Source organism: Equus quagga, chromosome 2 (genome assembly GCF_021613505.1).
Source record: "Equus quagga isolate Etosha38 chromosome 2, UCLA_HA_Equagga_1.0, whole genome shotgun sequence".
In the NCBI taxonomy this organism is placed as follows: Eukaryota; Metazoa; Chordata; class Mammalia; order Perissodactyla; family Equidae; genus Equus; species Equus quagga.
In genome coordinates, this window is record NC_060268.1 from 14,586,888 (window position 1) to 14,610,707 (window position 23,820).

General features: G+C 44.6%; 1 pseudogene; it reads left to right on the top strand.

Annotated features, from left to right (window-relative positions):
* Window positions 1-22,396: 22,396 nt before the first annotated feature.
* On the top strand, window positions 22,397-23,408 carry LOC124233981 (vacuolar protein sorting-associated protein 72 homolog; annotated as a pseudogene).
* The last annotated feature ends 412 nt before the right edge of the window (window positions 23,409-23,820 follow it).

Below are 23,820 nucleotides of genomic sequence, written 5' to 3' on the forward strand. Positions count from 1 at the left end.
GGGAGAAAAAGGAAAAAAATAAAATCTTTAAAAAAAAAAAAATAATGGGTTCTTGGGGCTGGCCCCATGGCATAGTGGTTAAGTTCATGTGCTCCGCTTCAGCAGCCTGGGTTTTGCAGGTTTGGATCCTGGGCATGGACCTACACACTGCTTGTCAAGCCATGCTGTGGTGGTGTCCTATATACAAAGTAGAGGAAGATGGGCATGGATGTTAGCTCAGGGACCATCTTCCTCAAGCAGAAAGAGGAGGGTTGGCAACAGATGTTGGCTCAGGGCCAAGCTTCCTCACAGGAAAAAAAATAAAAACAAGCAAAAAATGGGTTCTCATTACTTAAAGTCAAAGACCTCTAACTAGAATAGCCACACACAATAACAGGTGTGCGATCATTATTTGCTACTGATAACCACATGGAGAGTGTCCTTTTACATTCTCTCAGTCTCAGTGTGGTACAATGCTGGCGTGCTGCCCAGATCCCTCTGGATTCCTTTTAACCCCATCCACTGTACTTTCACTTCCAACAGCCAGTCTTTTTTTGAGGACTGCCCTCAGGCCACTGGGACTCACCTTACATGTATGTACAAAAAGTAGGAAGTGCCTGGAACTCTGCGCCCCCTGAGGAGTGACCCTTAGCCAGTGACTGGTGGGAATGACAGCGTAAGGCTCTAGCTCCCTTGCCCCGGTTGGAACAACTCAGAAGCCCAATGTCTTCTCCAGCATTCCCCTGCAGGATCATGTTGAAGCTGTCCTCTGGGGGGCTTCTCCTGAGATGACGCCTGCGGTAGGCAGCTTCCCAAATGGCTCCCAATCATCCCCTCACCCTGGGGTTCACACCGTGTGGAATCCCCTGTCCTTGAGTGTGGGATAGACAGAGTGACTTGCTGTTGACCAATTGAATATGGCAAAAGTGATGGGATGTCACTTAATGATTAGGTTATGAAAGTTGTGACTTCTCTCTTACTAGCAGACTCTCTATCGCTTTCTCAGCTCTCACCCTTTGCTGAGGCAAGGGCCCTATTGGAGAGGCCCACATGGCAAGGAACTGAGGACAGCCTCTGGCCAGCAGCCAGCAGGGAACTGAGGCCCTGAGTCCAACAACCCATATGGAATTAAATGTGCCACCATCCACTGAGTGAGTGTGCGGGCAGATCCTTCCAGGTTGAACTCAGATGAGACTGCAGACGCTGGCCCAACACCTGGATTACAAGCTTGCGACAGATCGTGAAGCAGAGGACTCAGTGAAGATGTGCCTGGGTTCCTGACACGGAAACGATGAGATAATGAATATCTGTTGTTTTTTGATGCCCAGTGTTGGAGTAATTCATTATGCAGCAGTAGATAGCTAATACAGCGCCTTGCTTGGTTTCCTCCCATTCTTTGTCTTGTTCCCTGTTATCTTACCAGTTTTCCCAGGGGCCCTTTCTTAAATCACTTGCACATTAAATTTCCATAAGACAGTTGGTCCTAGGCAGCAGATTCCAGGGATGAGGTTCTAAAGTTGGATAACTCACCAGCCAGGTGGCAAGAAGGACCATCGCTGTAGTAGGTGGAGTCCTGTAGCGTGGTGTATCATAGCCTTGCAGATACCACCACTTTCAGCTGTGACCAGCTGAGATGGGGCTGTAGATTGAAGGGGATGTTCTGGTTCATGCACTATCTCTGATATTCAAGAGATTTGAGGGAAATTGTAATTAAGAGGACTGTGGAATAATTGGTTGATTTTGGTGCTTACTGATGCATTGAAGAGAGAAAATGACAAGCTCATTACCAAAATAAAGTATAGTTTGGAAGTCTGAAGGCCTCCAATGCAGCAGCCAGAGGTTAGCCCATGCTTTAGATAAAGCTCAGGCTCTGAGTGTAAGGGCAGCAGAACTTCAGAGAATACTGCATTAGCAGCTTCTCTCCTGCAAAAGTCAATGTCCAAATGGGGGAGCGTGAGCCTTGGAATGGGGACAGTTGGGTGCACGAGAGACCTTTGGATCGCCAGATTCCCCTGAGCCTGCAGAAATGGACCATTTCCTCTTGCTAGAGGATGGCAGTACCTTTCCCCTGTCTGAAGACAGTGCAGAGGTTGCAATGGAAGGAGATGCTTTCAAGACAGTAGATGCTGTCCTCTGCCCTCAGCTCCTTTCCTGGCCATTAGACTAATAATTTTGGTCAAATGTTATTATGTCCCAACTGGGGAGGTGCTGGTCCTGCTGAAGGAGAAAGGAGTTGAGCTGCAGGAACTGGCTAACGTATATCAGCACGTTAGCCTGGGGGTGGGTCTTGAGAGTGATGGCCTGGGAGTGTGGATTGTAGAATTAGATAAGGAGAGAGTCTGTCACTATGAATATGCTCTCCTCTGATTCAGAATTTAATGTTCTGGTGAGGGCTCTTAGAGCTCATCTTGATTATGCTGTTGTATGCCTCTTAGAAACTTGGAAAAAATGATAGCTCACCTTAAAGGAGGTGGAAAGGCCAGAACTGCCTTGGCAGAGTGTCAAGCAAGGGATCAGAAGTCTCAGAGAAGTCAGCATATGCGCCAGTTATCGACCTATTATCTCTCGGCTCCAAATCCACTTTTCTTACCTTTTTTCCCCCCTGCTTTGTGATTTTGGAGCTGGATGTGTAATCATTTCTCCTTTGCCATCTGGTGCAATATCAGGCTTTATCAATAGAGGGTGCTGGAGGGAGATTGCCCAGCAGAGGGGACGGAAGAGCTTCTCTTCCTGGTTTGGTCTGCCGGTTCCTTTTCCTTTTCCTCTGATGGTACACTGCTAACAGCAGGCAGAGGCCCACTGGTGCTCCCTTTCCTACAAGCTGCTGTGGTGCTCCAGCAGCCTGCTTCCTGCAGACCAGCTCCAGTTCATTGAGCAAACCTCACTGTTCAGGGTAGGAGGGTGCCCTGGTAATCGGAATGGTTTGGCCTGCAGGGTTCTCCAGCAGAGGCCACATGATCATGGCGTAATTCTGAATGAAAAGGATGAGCATTCTCCTAGAATCCTGCTTCATCTACATAGCAGAGAACAACAGCAACGACAAACAAACTCCAGATCTGGGGGCCAACAGCCTGATTTGGGTCACCACAGTGGAGAGTCATGACCGTTCACCATTTTCCAGACCTCAGCCAGCTCGCAGACTCAGAGTTCCTTGATTGAAGGGCAGCTGGGTCCCCTTGGGAAGGGCCTTGCAATGTTGCCACAAGTGTATACCATAAATCTTCCCCAAGCCGTCCCTAATGGGACTAGTGGCCACTTACTGGAGTGACTGTGCACTGAGGAAAAGCCAATATCCAGACTTTTTGGGTATTACTAGATACTGGCTCTATATTGATACTAATTTCTGGGGAAGTAAAATGCTATTGAGGCCCAGTAGTTAATGTGGGGACTTGGTGGTCAGGTGATAAATGGAAACTTAACTCAATTCTAACTCACAATGGTCCCAGTTGACCCAAGGACCCTTCCTGAGGTGATTTTCTCAGTTTCTGAATGCAGTATTAGAATATACACAGTTGGTAACTGGCAGAATACCTGTACAGGCTCTATGACCCAGGGAGTAAGGGTCATTATGATAGGCGAGGATAAATAGAAGCTTCTGGAACTTCCCCTCCCTACCAAGGTAGTAAACTAGAAGCAATATTGCATCTATGGGTGAATTATACATATTACTGCCTCCATCAAAGACTTAAAAGATGCAGGGTTGGTGATACCTAGCACATTCTCATTTAACTCACCTATGCAGATGTGCCTAGATCTTAGAGAATGACTGAGAGTGTTGTAATCTTAATCAGACAATGACTCTGACTGCAGCTTTGGCCTCAGATATAGAATCTTTACAGGAGCAAATCAACACAGCCCCTGGCACTTGGTATACAGCTATGGACTTAACCAATGCTCTTCTCTCCACACCAATTTGTGGAGACCACCAGAGGTGGTTTGCTTTGACCTGGAAAGGCCAACAGTACTTCACTTTTCTAGGCCTCTGACTGATAGCCAAGCCATCCTTCACTGTCTAGGAATCCAGGTATATCTTTACCCTGGACAACTTTACTTTTCACATAAACTGGATGACCAGGGGCATTGCCCAGAACTCTTCTGTCTGGTCTTGAGAGGAGGCATGTGGATGCACTTCTGAGAGTGGCCAAAAGGTGTCAGCGTCTTTTTTATTGCCTATGAATGCTCACTATAGAGCATCTGCTACAGAAGAGACGGCTGGGCAACCAGGCTGTCAGGAGGACTCATCCAGGAAGTGTTAGGCACACAGTGTTTGTACAACGGCCCTATAAATGGCGTAGCCTTGGTGCCAGAGATAGAGATGACACAGAGCTGATCCAGCTGCTGCCACGAGATCTTTCATCAACAGAGAGCGAGTCTGAGCCCTCAGTGGTAAATAACTTGAGGGGACCAAGCAGATACTTGGTCACAAGTTGATTCTATCAGCCACCTTCAGCCTGGGAAGGGCAACAATTTGTCTTACTGGAACCAGAATATACTCTAGGTGTGGATTTGCCTTTCCCGCCTTCAGTTTCTCAGCCAGTCCTGCTCTCCAGGCTCTCATAGAGTGTCTGATGTACCTCTCTCTGACGGCATACAGACTTTCTGATTTACTAACATGATCCTACATGTCACCCTGACCAAGGTATACTCACTTTACATTAAGGAGGTTCGACAATGGACATATGATCATAGAGTCACCATACTTAGCGTATTTTGCACAGCATCCTGAGGGGTTGAAAAGCGTTGGAATAGCTTCTGGAAGGTGTGTCTAAAGGGTCACATAGAAGATGAAAATCTACAAGGTTGGAACACTGTCCTTCAAGATGCAGTATTTCTTTTGAGTCAATGGGCATTATGTGGTTTTGTGTAGAGCATGAGTCTGGTTTCAAGGAACGAACAAAGAGTGGTCCTGCTCACCATCGATTCCAGTGACTTGCCTGGGGGAATACGTGCTTCTTGTTCCTGCAATTTTAGGTTCTGGACTTCTAGAGATCCTGGTTCCCAGATAAGGATGAGGATACTTCCATCAGGGGTCTCAGTCAGAGTCCTACTAAACCGAGGACTATGGTTGTACCTTGTCGTTTTACACTTCTTATGTCCTTAGATTGGCAGGCTAAGAAAGGAGTTATCCTGGCAGGGGTCGTTGACCCTGACCATCATGAGGAGGTAGGGCAGCTGCTCCATGATGAGGACAGAGAAGACTATGTTTAGAGCTCAGGAGATCCACTGGCGTGTCTCTTGGTGCTCTTATGTGAAAAAAGAATTATAGCTACTGTGGCCTGACAGGGGCAAAGCAGCCGTGGGCCCTGACCCCTCCGGGATGAAGGAGTAGGTCACCTTCCAGGCCAGCAACCTAGACCAGCAGAAGTGCTGGCCAAAGGGAGAGAATCTGTCCTAGGTGGTGGAAAATCTAGAACAGGTGGTATCGGTTACAGCGTCAGGACCAACTGCAGCAGGTAGGGACTATGGCTTGTCCTATTAACTTCCTCCTATAAAGAGGGTCAAACTAATAATAAGAATTATAATTTATAGAGCTCATATATTCTTGGCACTGTTCTAGGTGCTTCGCATTTGTAAACTCACTTAATTTTCACTAAACCCTATGAAGTTGGTAGTTTGTTTTTTTCTTGAGGAAGATTAGCCCTGAGCTAACAGCTGCCTCCAATCCTCCTCTTTTAGGTGAGGAAGATTGGCCCTGAGCTAACATCTCTGCCTGTCTTCCTCTACTTTATATGTGGGACACCTGCCACAGCATGGCTTGATAAGTGGTGTGCAGGTCTGTGCCTGGGTTCTGAACTGGTGGACCCCGGGCCATGGAAGCAGAGTGTGTGAACTCAGTGGCTACGCCACTGGGCTCGCCCCCCCTTTTTTTTTTTAAAGGTGTGCTTTTTTGGTGAGGAAGGTTGGCCATGAGCTAACATCTATTGCCAATCTTCCTCTTGTTTTTTTGTTTTTTCCTCAAAGCCCCAGTACATAGTTGTATATCCTAGTTGTAGGTCATTCTAGTTCTTCTATGTGGGGTGCCACCATAGCCTGGCTTGATGAATGGTGTGTAGGTCCATGCCCAGAATCTGAACTGGCAAACCCCGAGTCACTGAAGTGGAATGTGTGAACTTAACCGCTCGGCCACAGGGCCGGCCCCCAAAGTTGGTAGTATTATTATGATAGTTTTACAGATGAATAAACTGAGACCTGAGTTGAAGTAACTAAGTGATCAAGAGTTGAGAAGGATGTAGATGATGGAATAACTTTCTTTTTGCTGAGGAAGATTCGCCCTGAGCTGACATCTGTTGCCAATCTTCCTCTCTTTTTGCTTGATTGCCTCATCCCTGCCAGTCTTCCTCTATTTCGTATGTGCGTCACCACCACAGCGCGGGGAACAAGTGGTGTAGGTCTGTGCTGGGGATCCGAACCCGGGATGCTGAAGTGGAGCATACTGAACTTAAGCATTATGCCATGGGGCCGGCCCCTGGAATAACTTTTGCATGGAATAATCAAGAAAGAATTCCTTAACATGCTTTTGATCCTTTGCTTCAAGGTGGCTTGAATGAATAGCAGACTTGGGGGGAGGGTGGATGCAAGGAGGACAGACGTTCCAGGTGGAGAGAAAGGGATAAACAGATGGGAGCAGAGAACAAATACAGATGAATGCTTGGTGAGTAATAAATACAAGAGTTTGGCCAGAGGAGGAGACTGGTAATGGGAAGCAATGGGAGATAAATTTTTAAAAGTAGAACTGGGCCGTACTATTAGAGTTCTGAAGCCAAATTGTAAACTTTGGATTTTATTTTTGGCAGTCACAAAGAATGATTGCGGGCTTTTAAGGACATATGTGGCATGATCAAAGAACTCTCTAGAAGAGTGGTTTCCAAATGCTGGATGATAAACAGGTCCCAGTCTGGCTGCCTGAGAATCGTTTCAGGACATTTTAATAATGCGGATCCCTGGGACTCGCTTCCGGAATTCACCAAGCATATGTCCCTATTGACTGTCTTTTCCCTTTCTCCTTCTCCCTGACAGCTGGGCTCTGTTTCCACTTTTAAGTTCACTTTTCTTGCTCCCTCACATTTATTTGTGACATCGGCTAATTGTGACTTCTGGCTCATGTACCTATTTTGTCTGAGGTTACTCAACTCAGTCCTCAAGCGTTTGGCAACCTTAGTTTTTTCCTCTTTGAAGTCTTGTTAATAAGACTCGTGTAGTTCACTCTCTTCTCTTTGGGGTCAAAAAAGAAACTGAATTCTTCTGACAATTTTTTAAAAGACAATTTTCAGATTTTTCTTTTGCTTTTTCTTTTCCAAGCTAAATAGTATCTGTCCTTTTGATGGTTCCAATTATGTCATGGTGTCAGAACTTCAATCTTCTGGCAGGTTCTAGTCTGCCTGTGTCCTCTTAGAATGCAGCACCCAGAATGACAGACAGTACTCTAGGTGTGCTGGTCCACGTAGATTAGAGTGGGACCATTTCCTCTCCTCCCCTCATGCCCAAATGGACACCGGATTTCATAGCTCAGGTGCATTCATAGCCTTGCAGCTCCGTCACTCTGCTGCTGCTTATAAAGCTTGTGGCCACTAAAGTTGCTAAGACTTTTCCATTCTAGCTCCTTGTCGTATCTTTTCATCAATTGTACATAAAGTTACTTCCTGGAGAGTCATTGAGGATCTGAACTCACCACTTTAGCCAACTTATTATCCCATCTGGTTTTCTTCTGGTGGGCAATTTAGTGTAACATTGGCACAGTTGTGATTCCATCTTTTTTCTCTCATTTTTTAAAAAATGACACAAATCAGTATTTGCTTTTATTTTTTTTATGTGCTAGATTTAGTTATAGCCCTTCATTTTTTTCCAGAAGACTAAAAAGCAAACTGTTTTGTTGTATGTTTTGTTATCAGTTACAAAGGATAAGAACTTTCAACATGGAGTTTGGTTTTGTCCCTTAACGGGTGGAGATATGCCCAGGCCACTGGTTTTTCAGATGAGTGGACAGAGAAAAGAAGATTGATACTGAGGACATGGGTAAAATGTGATCATATGTTCTTTTTAAAAAATTAAGATACATTGTGCATATCATAAAATTTATCTGTCTAAGGTATAAGAAGTCTGTGGTTTTTAGTATATCCACAAGGTTGTGAAACCATCACGACTATCTAATTCCAGAACATTTTCGTTACCCCCAAAGAAATTCTGCACCAGTTAGCAGTCACTCTGCATCCCCAGTGTCCGCAGCCTCATTGGGATTTCTGACTTCCTGCCGTTACCTATGTGTGGAGATTTGAGCCTTCCACTCTGAGAGCCGATGGGCACATGTTGAGTTTTCTTTGCATCCTGAATGGTGCAGGGGAGAATCTTGCATTTACAGAGTCCCAACTTGTCCTCTATTAAATTGTACTGGATTGTTAGGAAGAGGTGAACTCATTTTTGATGGAAAAGGAGTTTTGCTCACCATCGTCTCCCCTGCCTGGGATTCAGTTACTTCAATATTTACGCTACTCTCTCCAGTCAAATGCCCGTTCTCTTTAAGGAGAAGAAAGAACAAAATAGAAGTTGAGCAGTTCTGTTTTCTCTAAGATCTGTCAACACTGCGCCATGATCTCTACTCAGCAGACTTAGGTCTTCCTTGTCCCTGCCCCACAAAATCAGAAAACTGTTTTCCTCACTGTCCTTAGCACCACCTGCACATTCTGGGCTTCAGCCTTCCTGACACAATTCCCATTGGTTTGTGCCAGCTTTTGCAGTTAATCTTGATTCTGGGTCCCTTGACCCCATCTGTGGTATGTGTATCCTAAATTGGAGCTCGCTAGGATGCTTTCTGTGTAGCCACATCAGTCCTTGCTCTCTTTTCTTCTTCCCAGGAATAATTTCTAGAGGTTAGTTCAGAATTTTGTTTTTGAAAGCCCCATCCTTCCGTGAAGTCTTCCCAGGTAGAAGCACAGACTGTGGACCCATAGCTATGTTTTCTTTCTGCCATACAGTGAGAGGACTCGCTTCCCATCACACCAGCTTGCCCTTCCCTAATGGTCATCACTCCAGGATGACAAAGTCCCTTTGTTCCCCAAGGTTCCTGTCACTTCATCCTCACCAAACAGCTCTCCCATGTTGGTCCAGAAGAGTAGTTCCCCTCATTAATTCCTCCCCCTCTGAGAGAGCACACTGTCAGGCTGAATTTGTCAGATGCACTTTCACAAATGAGCAAGGACATTGCCTTTATAAGACCTTTGTAGCCTGTGATCATTTGTTCTTTTATAAACATTCATGAAGTACAATTTGCAGAAATCCACCTGAGAGCAGGGATGAAAGGAAAGGAGAGAAGCTTGTATCTCTGATGGAAAACAGGGCCACACAGGCACATAGTGTGTGACTTTGGGCAAATTACTTAACCATTCTAAGGTTTGGTTTCCTCAACTGTAAAATAAGAATAACAATACCTAGCTTATAGAGTTTGTCACAGATTAAAGATGGCTGCAAATTTTTTGGACACTCCTCCCATTGAGAGGTAAATCTATGTCTTTGCTCCTTAAATCTGGCTCTATGATTGCTTGACCACTAGAATATGGCAGAAGTGACAATGTACCAGTTTCTGGCATGAGAGACTAGCAGCTTCCATGGAAGTATTTCAAATACCCTGTGACTACCATGCTGGAGCCTCAGTATGAGACAGTCCTAGCTAAGCCCACCCTTCCAGCTATCCCCACCAAGCTGACAGCCATGTGAGTGAAACCACCTTGGACCCAGCCCATCATGAGCTGAATACCGCCAAGCATTCAGCTGACCGCATTTGATGCCATGGGGAACAAAGGAATTGTCCAACTGAGTCTTGATCCAACTCTTGACCCACAGAATCATGAGATATAATGATTGTTTTAAGCTGCTCAGGATGCAGCAATAGAAAACTGGAACAGAATTTGGTGTGGTACTACTCTAATAAAACCCTATAACATGTGGCTTTGGGACTGGGCAGTAGGCAGAAGCTGGAAGGCCTTGGGGAGCCTGTTGCTGAAAGCTGGAAGACCATTGAAGAGACTGCTGGTGAAGCCTGGAAAGACCAGGAGAAAACTGGTTTTGGAGGCTGGGAAAAAGTGACTCTTGTTGTGTAATAGAGGAAGAAAGTGTGACAGCCCTGTCATCTGCAGTAATGTGGAAAATAGAACATAAACCTAACAAACTGGTGGATTTGGCTAAAGAGAGTTCCTGGCAGAATGTTGAAGATGCCACTTAGTTTCTCTGAGCCACTTATGATAAGGTGCAGATAGACATCAGATTAAAACAAAAGAAATTTTATGGCATTCAAATAATTTTTAAAGGAACTATAAAAGACCTAGGACTTAATGGGCTTGAAAATAAAACTTTCTCATTCCCAGCCTCTCCGTGGGCAAAAGGCTTTAGAAGTAAAAAATGACCTCAAGTTCAGGTCAAATCAAAGGTGTGGTTGTAAGATCCTTTATTAATATTCAAAAAAGATTTAAGGGCATGTGTAGACTAGACAAAAAGATTTTGAGTATCTCATAGCACTCTGATCCATCCCCAGGCAGAGAGGAATCTGTCTCAAAGACATTGTTGAGTACGGCTTTCATTTAACGAAGTGAACCCCAATAAGATTAATAGAAACCCCCCAAAATTTTTAAGAGAATATGGTAGATAGAAGCACCATCAACTTTGACTGAAAGGGACAAGATAACTCAAAATAAAAAGAGCCCTTGGGGCTCTTAAATTGCAATGGGCAAGAAGCAGTTTAAGAAGTTTCCTCAGCTACAACCACAGGTCAGTTAAGAAAAAGGAAAGATGATTCAGAGGGTAGGACCAAGAGACGTGGATAACAAATCCCAGGGAACATGACGGATCCTAACTCAGGAACTAATGATGTTTGACTGAGTGCATTTTGGAATTATCAGGGACCAGTAAATGCTGTGCGCCCTCTGATCTTTCCCTTTTTGAATGAGAGAGTCTATTGCAGTTATTCTGTGCCAGTCTCGCTATTGTGTGTTTTGTGCGTAGGGGCCAGGAATCCAGGCCACAGAAGAGGGAGGGAATGGTATGGGTTTTCCCCCTTACAGACCTCTGCACTGTGTTTGAGTCCCTGTGCTTACAGAAGTGAAGGCCTTAAACTGATGGAACTCATTAGAGTCTAGGAAAAATCCTATGCAAGGGAATGGAGCTGCTCAAGAGGGACTTTGCCAAAATCTGGGCACAACCAGAGCTGCTTCAGGCTCCAGGTGACAAAGGATGGCTCAGAGTGTGGCAGGAAGCTGTTCTCCTTGCCCCTGCCCAGAACCTGGCAACATTCTGATGCACTTCCCCTGACTGGCAGCAAGCATCATCCAGCTGATGCCATCGTGCTCTTCCAAAATGTAAAGGAAATAGAACTTTGAAGTCATGCTCTGTTGAGCCCCAGAGACTCGGGGACACCTTCATTGTGACTGCCTTTCCTTGGGATACTTTATCTCTTGACTCAGAAAATATGAGCTATTTTGGGAAATGGAACCTGAATTTTGGTTAAGATCTTTCTTTTTTCCTACTAAAATGTATGATTATTGTATTTAACATAGTTTTTATTGTTTAGAACTGTGGTCTTTATGGATTTATATTGAGATAGCTTGGTGGATGCAAGATGTTTTTAGTCATTAAAGGATAGATCATTGTTTATCGAATGGACTGTCAATTCCGTTCACACCTGGATTGTTGGAGGCCTTCATCTCAAGAGCAGGTCACAGAGTTTTCATTGGTGTGACTCTTAGAACTGAGATCCAGTGATCCCATCCCTGCTGTCAGCTTTAAATCCCATCTAAAATGTCTTTTAGTGCACAGTAAATATGACTGATGAGAGCCTTCATGCCGTAATTTAGAAGAGCTAGATTTAACACAAAATCAGCTGTTTTGCATATCAGTAATCTCCTTCATGGAACTTTAAAGCAAGCCAGCGCAGGAACAAGGGTAGGGAAGATTGGAAAGTTAAAAAATAAGAACACTTAGTTGAATCACACAGAAAATTGTGAGAAAATGCTGGTTGAACTTCGCCCATCATTAGAAAGAAAAATAAATAATAAAAATTAACATAAAGACACGAAGAGCTAATTTTCAATTTCAATTCATTTTTCTGAATGATGCTTCTTTGGTCCTTCATGAAGGATAAATTGCATTTGAAATGAAATCTTTTAAATGAGTTATCTTTTGGGTTGTTATTTTGCACACCTTTAAAAGGCATTTTACTGATTTGTTGGGGGTGGGGTTGAAAGATGAATTCTGCAGAAGTTGAGAGGAAAATCATTTCAGGAGGTAATGGATGGACTTGGTCTGGAAGATTAATCAGGGCATTGGCAAGAGAGCGCCACATGCATAACGGGAGTAGAACTAAATATCTGATTGTAATTAAAACTTTAGGTTTCTAATGGCTGCATGAAAGATATTTTAATAAACGTGAAATGCACTTTCTAAATGGCATGCTAACTTTTAATGACTTGGGTGTTTTGTTTGATTAGTAACCTGGACTGTTAAATTAAAGCCAACTGCAAGTGCGTGATAAAATATTGATGGTTTCAGGCAAGTGAATGGGGAGAGTTATGCTTGACAGGTTTTTTGTATCATTAAGGATTTTAACTGGTGGAAAATATATATTGCTGGTGCTTAAAGATAGTTAAAGAGGATCTCCCTGTTTATATGACCTTGTTTTAATTTTACAATAATAATAAGGGGGAAATCTGAATTATTCACAGATGGTTGGTCAAGAGAGGTCACTTAATTAAAAAAGTGTTATTTTAATTACACCTGTTTCACATTCCTGGAATAGGAAATTAAATATTTTGAAGCATTTGATTATTTCTGTTTCGCAGAGTACCTGGACTTTTGCTGACTCTTGTGAAGACCTGAGATAGTTGTGTAAAAGGCTTTCATTTCTTGTTAGAAAGGAGATTTGCTTGAAGAAATAAGATTTTAGAAATAATTTTTTCATTGATAGTTTTATAAATAATACAAGAAGAAGACATATATAATTTTGTGGTTATATGCACGCATATATGTATATATAGAGAGAATATATTCTTGCATATGTAGGACAATTTCTAGAAAGATATATAAGAAAATATGAGGCATGGCTGCTTCTAAGCAAAGGAGCTGGGGAGTTGAAAGAGTGAGACATTTTCTTTCTTTATTCTTTTTGGGAAATAGAATATGTTTTGCAATAAGAATGCCTTAGTTTTATAAAAGATTTTCCCTTTGAAACCTAGATTTATCTTTTAACAACTCGACTGTTCCTTTTCATGTCTGTCTCCCCATAATAGAGAATTTTCTTGATCCTGACGGATGATTCGGTTACTTTGAAGCAGCTTTATTCATTGGATTGAGTAAGCTCCCTTCCTTCCGTTCCTCCAACTGGTCATCGGTCCTCAAACATTCAGCATCTCCTACTGCTTTTACAGCCTAAATAAAAGTGCCCCTTGGGAAAAGAGACCCCAGCAGCATTCTCAAGGTAGCTTTCCCTCTGAGGGGACTTCAGCTGTGTGAAGAAAGCAAAAAGGTGAAACTTTGAGAAGGTGGAGGAATTTTGCAGAGGATGTTAGGACAATGACAATGACTCAGGGTGGCCTAGGCTCTGCGTACCTAGATATTCCCTCATGTGGAAGGAAAACACTTGTGTCTTCTCTATTAACGAGAGACTTGCAAAGTACCAGGACACCTTGAGGAGCAGAGATGGAATGGCCTCTTCATAAAGGAAAGAGCCAGCTCTTCCCAGGGGTCTGACCTTTGGGTGCTTCAGAAACATAGGTGGTGTGAGGTTGAAAAGACAGGGAGATTCTTGGACACCACTTCACGCACGCGCACACACACACACTCACTCACTCTTCTGTCCTGTTGCTTGTTCCTCAAATGACTGAACCTCACGGGAGTGAAGGATATAAACTTAATTCAAGTTTTGCCACTTACTTATTATATTACTCTCAATTTCTAGTTCCTATACCTTTCTGGGCCTCTTGACTGTGAAATAAGATATTTATTCTATATCAGAGTTGTTTAGACTAATAAATTAATCTTCAACTACTATATTAAAGTGTGGTAAATGTCTTTTTTATTACTTCTAAGGAATTGTAATTGTTTGGATTTGCTTTTGAGATAGCTAATTTTCATAGCAACACGTGATAGGAGTAACAATAATGACAGCTACAATTTATTGAGTACTCACTGTGCTAAGTGGATTTACACACATTACCTCATTTAATTTCTTTTGAAACCCTGTGGAATAGGCTAAATTTTACAGATGAAGAAACTTAGGCTCGGAGAAACTAAACATCTTGTTAGTAAATGACAGAGGCAGAGATTAGAATCCAAAGTATTAGTTAGTATATAATTTGGCTGCTGTAACAGAAACCCAAGTAAAATAGCTTAAACAAAATTTAGCCTAATACAAATAGCTTACGCGAAAGTTTATTCTTCGCTCATGCAGATCTGGGACTAAGAAGGTGTGCATATGTGTTTACACAATTTTTAGGGTCTCAGGGCTCCTTCTCTGTTGTTGCTTTGTCATCCTCAACATGCAGCTCCAATGTCATCCACAATGGCTATTCCAGCTGCTAGCATCCCACTCACATTCCATTCAGCAGGGAGGAGGAGAAAGAGGCAAGCATAAGGCAAGCTCCTTCCCTTTGAGGGCGTGGCCCTGAAATTCCCCACATCGCTTCTGCTCCCATCCCATGGGCCAGAACTAGGTCATATGGCCAATGAGCTAGAAGGGAATCTGGGGAAAGTAGTCTTTATCCTGGGTAGTCTTGTGTCCAAATAAAATTTTGTTTTTGTTTTTAACTAAGGAAGAAAGGGAGAATGATGTGGGAAGAGTAGCAATTTCTTCCTCATCTATTTTGTAAGATTACCAAATTTATGCTTAAGTGAGCTTCATTTTGTCAAAAAAATACCAATATTCAGGAAAACTTTTTAGTAAACAAAGGTGTCCAACCACAGAAAGAGGAGCGAGCTATTTTTACTAGAGGTTATTCAAACAGACGCTGATGGACAAACACAGCTGTACACTGCATACGTGTTCTCAACATGTATACTGTATATTGTGTAAGCGTTGGACAATCCTTTGTTTCCTGCAGTTGAATTGCTCAGTGACTATACCATATATGTTGACCCCACAAGCATGCCCATGTATGAAACCGTAGACAACTCTTGGACTCTCTGCTGTGCAGAATGTTGTTTATAGGTTTAGATCTATACTTCTAAAGTTGTATATCACATACTGAGCTTAGTATCTCCCTCACTTCATCTTTAGACACGTTAACGTCTCCTCTTCTAAGCATCCCACCACCACTCTTTCAGGTTCTCCACTACACGTTTTGACCTGTTTCTCTCTGTTATCTGCATCATCCCAATGGACATAAACATTGCATAGGTTTTGTGCTTTCAGCAGCTTCTTCGATCTTTTGTGCCTCCTCTCATTCCTTCTACCATCCCCATAAGTCAAAGTCTCATCTCTTCTTGAGTCTAGACTATCACAGTGGCTTCCTGAGGACTTTGCCAGCCTCTAGCCTGTGTCCTCTCCAGTCTGGCCTTCACATGGCTGACACACTGATTCATATCCCATGGCCTTTAACATGCTTCTCCTAATGCTCAAGAACCCATTGTGCTCCCTCTGGCTCCATCTTGCCTTTCACTTTAACTCAGACTCTCTGCCCTACCTTGGTCAAAGCCCTTCCTCCCGTTGCTCCACCCAATCTTACCAACCTTATTTCCCTTCACTCCCAACACACACCTTCTTCTGCGGTCAGACATTTCTATTCACTATTCTGTCTTCACTCAAGTTCTCTCTCTTGCTCTCCTGTACCCCTCCCCCTCCTCCTTTCCCCTTTCTTTCAGTCATTAGTAAGTAATTTCTAGTGCCCTCCATGTGCTAGTCTCTGGAAATATAACTGTGGACAAGCTCAGACACAGTTCCTGCCCCATAGAGCTTATGACCGAGGGTAAAATTCCCTGCGTCTGTTACGCTCATTTGTGCCCGAGTCTTGTCTTGGTTTGCTTCATCCGCCTGAGAGCTCTCCTTTTTCCTACCACCCATCTAAATTTCGTCCAACATCTAAGGGCTAACTCAAGTGTTATTTCTCCTCCAGGCACATTCTCCGAATGCTTCAATGCATTTCTATTCCTGAACACCTTTATGCACAGTCTTTGCTGCACACTTCAGCTTCTAATTGTTCTTTCTCACGGTACGCTAATCACCATGGTATATTCTTGAGAGCAGGAAATGTCTTATCTTTATCTAGATTGATGTCCTCGGTTTCTCTCTGTGTGTATAAAATCCTTGACACCCCAGATCTCTCACAATTCTCAAATTCACAAAAGTAGAGTTGTTTTAATTTAGGCTCCTGGCCTTTGCCAGATTTATATTTCTATCCAGAACCAAGTGTAATCTTTGTGTTTCTCACACCACATACAAATAGCCTTTTCAGTGTTCACTGAAGGTGTCTCCAGCGGCCAGAGCCATTTTTCACATGATAACAAAATTCTGATGGCTTCCTGATCATTGTTGCATGCCCATAATAAGGAGAGAAGGACCTTGGAGGCAGAATTGAGATGATTAATTGAATTTCAGAGTGAGATAGGCCTGGGGTCAATCAGCTGGCCTGTGAGCTCCCCAATCATGCTAACGGTGACCTCAATCACACACACTAGCTCTGTGGTCTTGCTCAATCACGCTGACTAGTTATATGATCTTGAACAAATTTCCTAACTTCTCTGAATCTGTTTTCTCATCTATAAAATGGGGATAAAGTTGCTATAATCACGGTTAAATGAGATAAGGTATAGCAAGTAATTAGTGCAGTACCTGGCATACGGTAAATTAACAAAATAATAATACCATTGTGTTTTCAGGACAGCTAAGTAGGCCAAGTAGGCTCACTTACTAAGTGACTCTCTCCCGAACACTGGGCCTCAGCAAAAGACACATTGCCACAGGCAGTGAGTCTCTTGGACTGCTGTGAATGCGGATCTGTGAGTGCCAGAGGTTCAGTAGGCTTTTGTGATCCCCCAGCTCTGGCCTGGTGTTGGCTCTCTAGAGAGGCTCAGCGTGTGATTTACTGATTCATGGTGGAGGATGGTTAGGGAGGGAGGTTAGAGCAGAGAGGACAGACAGACTGCTCAGGGCCCCTCTAGCCCTCTGCGTCTACATCCAGGTTCATTCTGGATTGGAGCACATTGTGATCCCCTCTGCGATGAAGCCGCACGTGGCCTTCTCCGAAGATTTTATGAATGAGAGTGAGAAATGGAGGAGAGCCAAAGAGAGCAGCTGCGCTATTCTCTCGGACCATGGAAGATGAAACCATCTTTTATGGATTAGGTTTGGGTTTGTCTGGCACTCTGGAATAAGGATAAATGATCGCCAGTGCCAGTCCCCACCCCACCTCCATCCTGGCTCTCTTTTGTAAGAGAGCGCGGACCCCAGCTCAGGCCACGGAGTGCCTGACAGTGCAGGCAGAGAACAAGAATGACCCACCCCTGCTGCCCTCCAGGGTCTTCTAGCCCAGATAGGCCTGGACACAAGGCAGTTGCAGAGAGAATAAAGGTGTGTGCATGTGGCTCAGGGCTCTAAACGAAGCCCCCGTAGTGACGAGGGTCACAGGAAACCAGACTCTGCTGAGAGCGAGTTGCAGGACGGCTGTGTGTGCCCAGATGCCGCAGGCTGGTGGCAGGAGGCTGCATGTGGCTGCAGAGAAGCATAGGTCCAAGGCTCAGATTAGCTAGTCACCCAGGGGAAGGCCTCGAGGGAGAGCCACACGGGCTGCGGCTAACTGGAGTGATGCGGCTTGGGCAAGAGAAAGGAAGGCTCAGGAACTGGGGAAGCTGCCTTGCAATGAGGTCATTTCAAATTTTTTTTAAACCACCAGTACAGAGTTAGGGGAGTTTGTTCTAGGTTATTATCTTTTGCTTTAGGAGGGCCCCCTGAATATCTTGAGAATACATTTGTGTTTTAAAGCTCAAACACTCATTTCCAGCTTCCCTCTTCTTTCCTTGTTAAAATATTCCGCCCCCCTTTCCCTGACTCTGTCACTTTCTTCCCGGCTGAGGGCTGGCCCCATCCACACGCCGAGCAAGCAGTGGACAGCCAAGCAGGGCCAGCAGAGGGGAGACTGGCTTGGGATGCCCCGCACAGCCCCCCGGGGGCGGCCGCGGGGGCGTGTGTGGCTCCAACCTCCTCTGCAGGCCGCTTTTCACAGCCCTGCACATCAACACCTTTGAAGCGGAGAAGAAATCCCGCCCTTCCTTTGAGGCCCCTTTTGTAATATTGCTTTCCTCTGGCTGGTTGGATTAGTTAAAATTTCATCAGCTTCTCTTAAAAGAAAAATTTCCCTGTTGTCATATCATGAAAAGAGAGGATACCTCTTGAAGATGTTTGCCGCCCTCAAGAAATAAGAAAGAAAAGGATCTGATCTGCTCTTATTCTGGAAACTTAATTTCTTCTGCAAGCTTAAGCCAGTCAGATGATGTGTTTTGAAGCAAACACACACACACGTATATGACGTGGCTGTTCAGTGATTTTATTAAAAGAAAAAAATAAGACCCCCCCAACTGACCCAATGTTCTCGGTGTCCCTTGGGGCATGAGAGTGGGCGGGTTTATGGGCCCTGGCAAAAAAGATATATTCTGAAAACCAACGCAAAACAGTAGCAGCCAGGATGACATTATGAGACCAAAGCAGTAGGGGGCAGCCTGACACAATAGAACAGAGGTTGATAGCCTAATAAAACATCGGAAACAAGGCTCTTTGAGACAACAAAGGCAAAAATTGTGCTAAGAGCTGTAAATCTTGCATGCTAAATTCCTATGCCAGAGACAGTTGTGGTTGTATCATAATTAAACATGCTACTAAACTATAAATCCCCTACAGATAACTTCCTCTTAGTGGCCTCATTTCCCATGGAGTGAGCCAGAGGCTGGTCACCCATTAGCATTAATTGGAAAGCTTTCTAGTGTATTCAGTACAGATTCATCTTTTGTGTATTGGAAACAACAAAAGAAAAGTAAATCACCATTGTCATTGCCACCGAGTGTTCCCTAACCATCTTTATGGATATAGGGCTGTGTTGGTGCTAAAGGATGAGATTGCATGGTTGACTCTAGTATCTTTCAACCTAGTGAGGCAGTGGGTGGAGAAGGAAGTCCATTTATAGGTATTGTATTCGTTTCTAAGGGCCTCCATAACAAAGTACCACGTACCCAGTGGCTTTAAACAGCAGAAATTTATTCTCTCACTTCAGGAGGCTAGAAGTTCACAATCAAGGCATTGGCAGGGCCATGCTCCATCTAAAGCCTGTGAAGGAGATCCTTCCTTGCCTCTGCCTAGCTTCTGGTGGTGGCTATTCATCCTCGGTGTTCCCTGGCTTGCGGCAGCATAGCTTCAGTCTCTGCCTCCATCTTCTCATGGCATTCTTGCTGTGTTGCTGTCTCCATGTGGCTTTCTTCTTATAAGGACACCAACCATATTCGATTAAGGGCACACCCTACTCCAATATGATCTCATCTTAACTAGTTACGTCTGCAAGGACCCTATTTCCACATAAGGTCACATTGTGAGGTACTGTGGGTTGAATTGTGTCTATCTTTCTTGAGGGGACACAATTCAACCCGTAACAAGCATATAGGTATTTTTGAGTCATTTGGTCTCTGCCATGTGACCTGTTACTATATCATGGCATCTCCTAAACAGGGTCAAATGAATTCATGCTCCTCCAGAAATTCTAGTCCTTGCTTAGACTAATTCTGACTAAGGAATAGAAATGGTATGAATGTTTGTTTAGTGTCTGTTAAGTGTCAGGAACTTCACAAAAGTTGTCTTCGATTGAACATCTCTCCCCACTGCCACTGCTCCATGCTAGTCCAAACCATTATTATCACTAGGCTGGGTGGACCACTTCAGCATCCTGTAAAACCTAGTCTTCTGGGTTTCAAACTTGCCCTCTGGATTGGTTGTCTATTGCTGCCTGACAAATTACCCCAAAACTTAGACACTTAAAACAACAAACACTATCTCACAGTTTCTGGGGGCCAGGAATCCAGGCACAACTTAGCAGGGTCTCTCTGACTCAGGGTCTCTCATGAGGCTGCAATCAAGGGCTTGGCTGAGCTGTCGTCATCTCAAAACTCTGCTGAAGGAGGATCTGCTTCGGAGCTCACTCACATGGCTGTTAGAAGCCTCAGGTCCTCACTGGCTGTTGGCTGGAGATGTCAGTCCTTGTCATGTGGGCCTCTCCATTGGACCACTCCCAACGTGGCAGCTGGCTTCCCCTAGGCGAGGCCTCTGAAAGAGAGTGAGTAGAAGAAAGTCACGGTCTTTTTGTAACCTCATCTTGGAAGTGACATAGTATTATTTTTGCCATATTCTAATGGTCAGAAGCAAGTCACTAGGTCCAGCCCACACTCAAGGGGAGGGGATCACACCAGGGCATTGTAAGGAAAAGCTCACTTCTCTTGTGTGTTTCTCCTTTACTCTCACAATACTACCACACCCACAACCCTTCTGACACAAGTTTTCCACACATCAAGCAATTCTGTGACACCAGTTGGATGTCCTACAATTTAACTCAGTTCTGACACCATCTACCTGGAGATAGCGTTGGATCCCATAAGTTAAGGGCTCGGTCCCACAAGACAACCCCCTTGTCCTCCTCCCACCCATGTCAATTACAAATCCAGGTTGTTACCTCTGCTCTGACAGACCAGCCGTTAACCAGAGGTTTCCACCACGCCCTCCTGCAGTAGGATTAATTTGCTAGAGGGACTCACAGAACTCAGGAAAACCTTTGCTTCCTAGATTACTGGTTGATTATAAAAGGATACAACTCAGGAACAGCCAGAAGGAAGACATGTAGAGGGCAAGGTAAGAGGGAAGGGGCACAGAGCTTCCATGCTCTCTCTGGGTGTGCCACTCTCCCTGCATCCCGACATGTTCACGCACCCAGAAGTTCACTGAGCCCGTCCCTTTAGGTTTTAATGGAGGTTTCATTATGTAGGCGAGATTGATCGAATCATAGGCCATTCACAATTAAATTCAATCTCTAGCCCCTCTCCCTGGAGCTGGGAGGTGTGGAGTAGGGTGTCGGGTGTGGGGCTGAAAGTTCTAACCCTCTAATCAAGATTGGTTTCCCTGAACCAATCTCCATCCTCAAGTTACCTAGGGATTTTCCCAAAGTCACCCTTGTTAACGTAAACTGAGGTGTGGTTGAAAGGGGCTTGTTATGAATAACAAAAGACACCTTCATCACTTACATCGCTCAGGAAATTCCAAGGGTTTTAGGAGCTCTGTGCTGGGAACTGGACGAAGACCAAATATATATATTTCTTACTATAAATCACAATATCACAGGCACACACGGGAGGGGGCAGGAACTGGTGGGAACCATTTTAGAGGCTGTCTGCCACAGCCTCCTCTAGAATATTCACTAAACACTGATCCAGTTAAAACGGAAATTGATCATAACCACACCCTTAGAACCCGAAGTTCCTACCCAGGCCTCAGTGATGTGGCCTCAGGTGTCTCTCCAGTCTCACCTCCTTTAACTTCCCTTCCTCTATCACTTTACTTTAGCCACTTGTCCTTTGACAAAACCTGCTGCTCCCACCTGGGCCTGCTCCGCCTTGTTCCTCTGTCTAGTAAACTCTCCCCAGACATGTGGGTGACTCCCTTCCTCATTTCCTTTAGGACTCTGCTTAAATGTCACCAAATCAAAAATAACACACCCCCTCTTTTCTCTGCTTTTTTTCTCTTGATAATGCTTAGCGCCACCTGACAGTTTGGTATGTATCTATTTGTTTGTTCTCTGCTTCCTCCACAATAAATTAATCTCTATCAGGACTGGAACTTTGCTTTGTGCACTGCTGTGTCCTCAGTGTCTAGGCACACAGGAGATGCCCGGTTATTGTTTATTGAATGAATGAATCTCATTTGAACTTCAACCTCTTTCTCAAGTTATATCGCATAACTAAAGACCTATCAGCTACGGGGAAGAAGAGTCAGAAATCAAACCCACGTTGGTCCCACTCTTCAAGATGCAAGAATATTGGCTGGTTTGCTTATTATTGTTGTTTTTCCTAAAAATGGTATTAACTACCACTAATACTTAATAGTAGTTAATTGATCAGTCGCATCCTTCATTTAGAGTGGATTCTAAGCCTTTCACACATATTATTTTTATTATACTCAAGGTATTTCTCTTAGGTAGTTTTAATTTTACTTTATACATAAGGAAACTGAAGCTAAGGAATTTGAAATAACTTTCCAAATTCACACAGTAAGTGGAGAAAGAGAATTGAAGTCCAGATCAAGCTGGCTTCAAAGCCCCTCTGTCTATACCAACAGGTGGTGGTATGGAGGACTGAGCGCTAAGAACCACGCAGGGGGAGGGGCCGCTGGCGGTGGCACAGTCTCGGTAGGGTAGGTGATATGACTTTGAGGAACTGGCTCTCTGGGCTCCTGGAGGCGGAGGAGGAGGAGGAGTTCTACCAGACGACTTCTGCGTGTTTCACAGAGGAATCTGGAGGTGTGGAACGTCAAGGGCACAGTCAGACACAGAGGACAAGGACAAGGACCTTGGCTTTGACATCGATGAAGGGATCATCCAGTCACGGAGAAGCAGAAGAGCCAAGAAGGAAATGCCGAGTGGTCCCCAGAGCCTATAAGGGGCCTCCCAAGAGATTGAGGCCTTCAAAGGTCCCTGCCCTCTGGCAGCTCTCAGGACCACTGCCACAGGAGGATGGCTCTGACAGTCCAAGTCACACGTTAGTCTACAGCTGAGCATACACGACAAACGTTCCTTCAGGTACTGGAGAGGCAGGGCCAGTCACGGTGGCCAAGGGGTCCTGCTGTGAGTGGCCATTGACCCAGGAGGGACTGCTCAGGGAGGCCACGATAACAGAGGAGCTCAACTCACCTTCACTGGAGACGTGTGAGTAGCTCGAGGCTGGTTCAAGAGAAGCAGAAGTGCCCAGGGCCCATAATCACGTGTTACTCAGTGACAGCGCTGCTTGCTGGGGAGCTGGGCACCAAGGAAGAGGACGTTGGTGGAGGACTTCATCCTGCTCCCACTGCCTCGGCGTTGACTTCTGTGCTGAGACTGGATCCATCTTCCCCACTGCTCGCTGCTCATGTACCTTCATCACTTTTAGTGATGATGCCACATTTGAAGAATAGTCCTCCAAGGGTGGCCCCCAAAGGTCCCTGTTCTGAGAGTCTGCCCAGTGGCCCATTGCCCAGCCCTATACTGGGATCCAGTTAGAGATATATCCTACGCCGCTGCTGGAGCCTTCAAGATCATCCTTGAGTTCCGCAAGAAGTGCATCAGCGCCCATGGACTGCCGCCACTGCCTCAGCCCTGGGCTCTGGCCTGCCACCTCCACCTGCTGCAGTCCCTGGCTCTGGGCTCCCAGCCTTTTGCCAGAAAATTGTCATCAAGTGAGGAGACGTCTAGTCCTTAGAAATCCGTTTCCTGCCCCAATTCGGGCCCCTTGACTGATGTTCCCCCTCTGCTACCTGCTTCTCTCCTTTGTCATCTCTGATCTTTGCCCAACCTGTTCTGTATCTCTTCCCCCATCATTTCTCCTAGTTCCTACTGGTTTTGTTTGTGTTTTTTAATCTAATAGAATAAAATGCCTCTCTCTCTTTCTCTCTCTCACTTCCTTACTCTCTCTTATTCATCTATTTGCTGTTATTGAGCTCTTTCAGAGAGTGATTCTTTTTTGTAGGGAGCGCTTAACTTACATATATCTTTGCTTTGCATATATGGAAATTCTATATATGTAATTAATATATTTTATTTCTTAGGGCAGTTTTAGGTTGACAGGAAAATTGAACAGAAAATATGGAGAGTT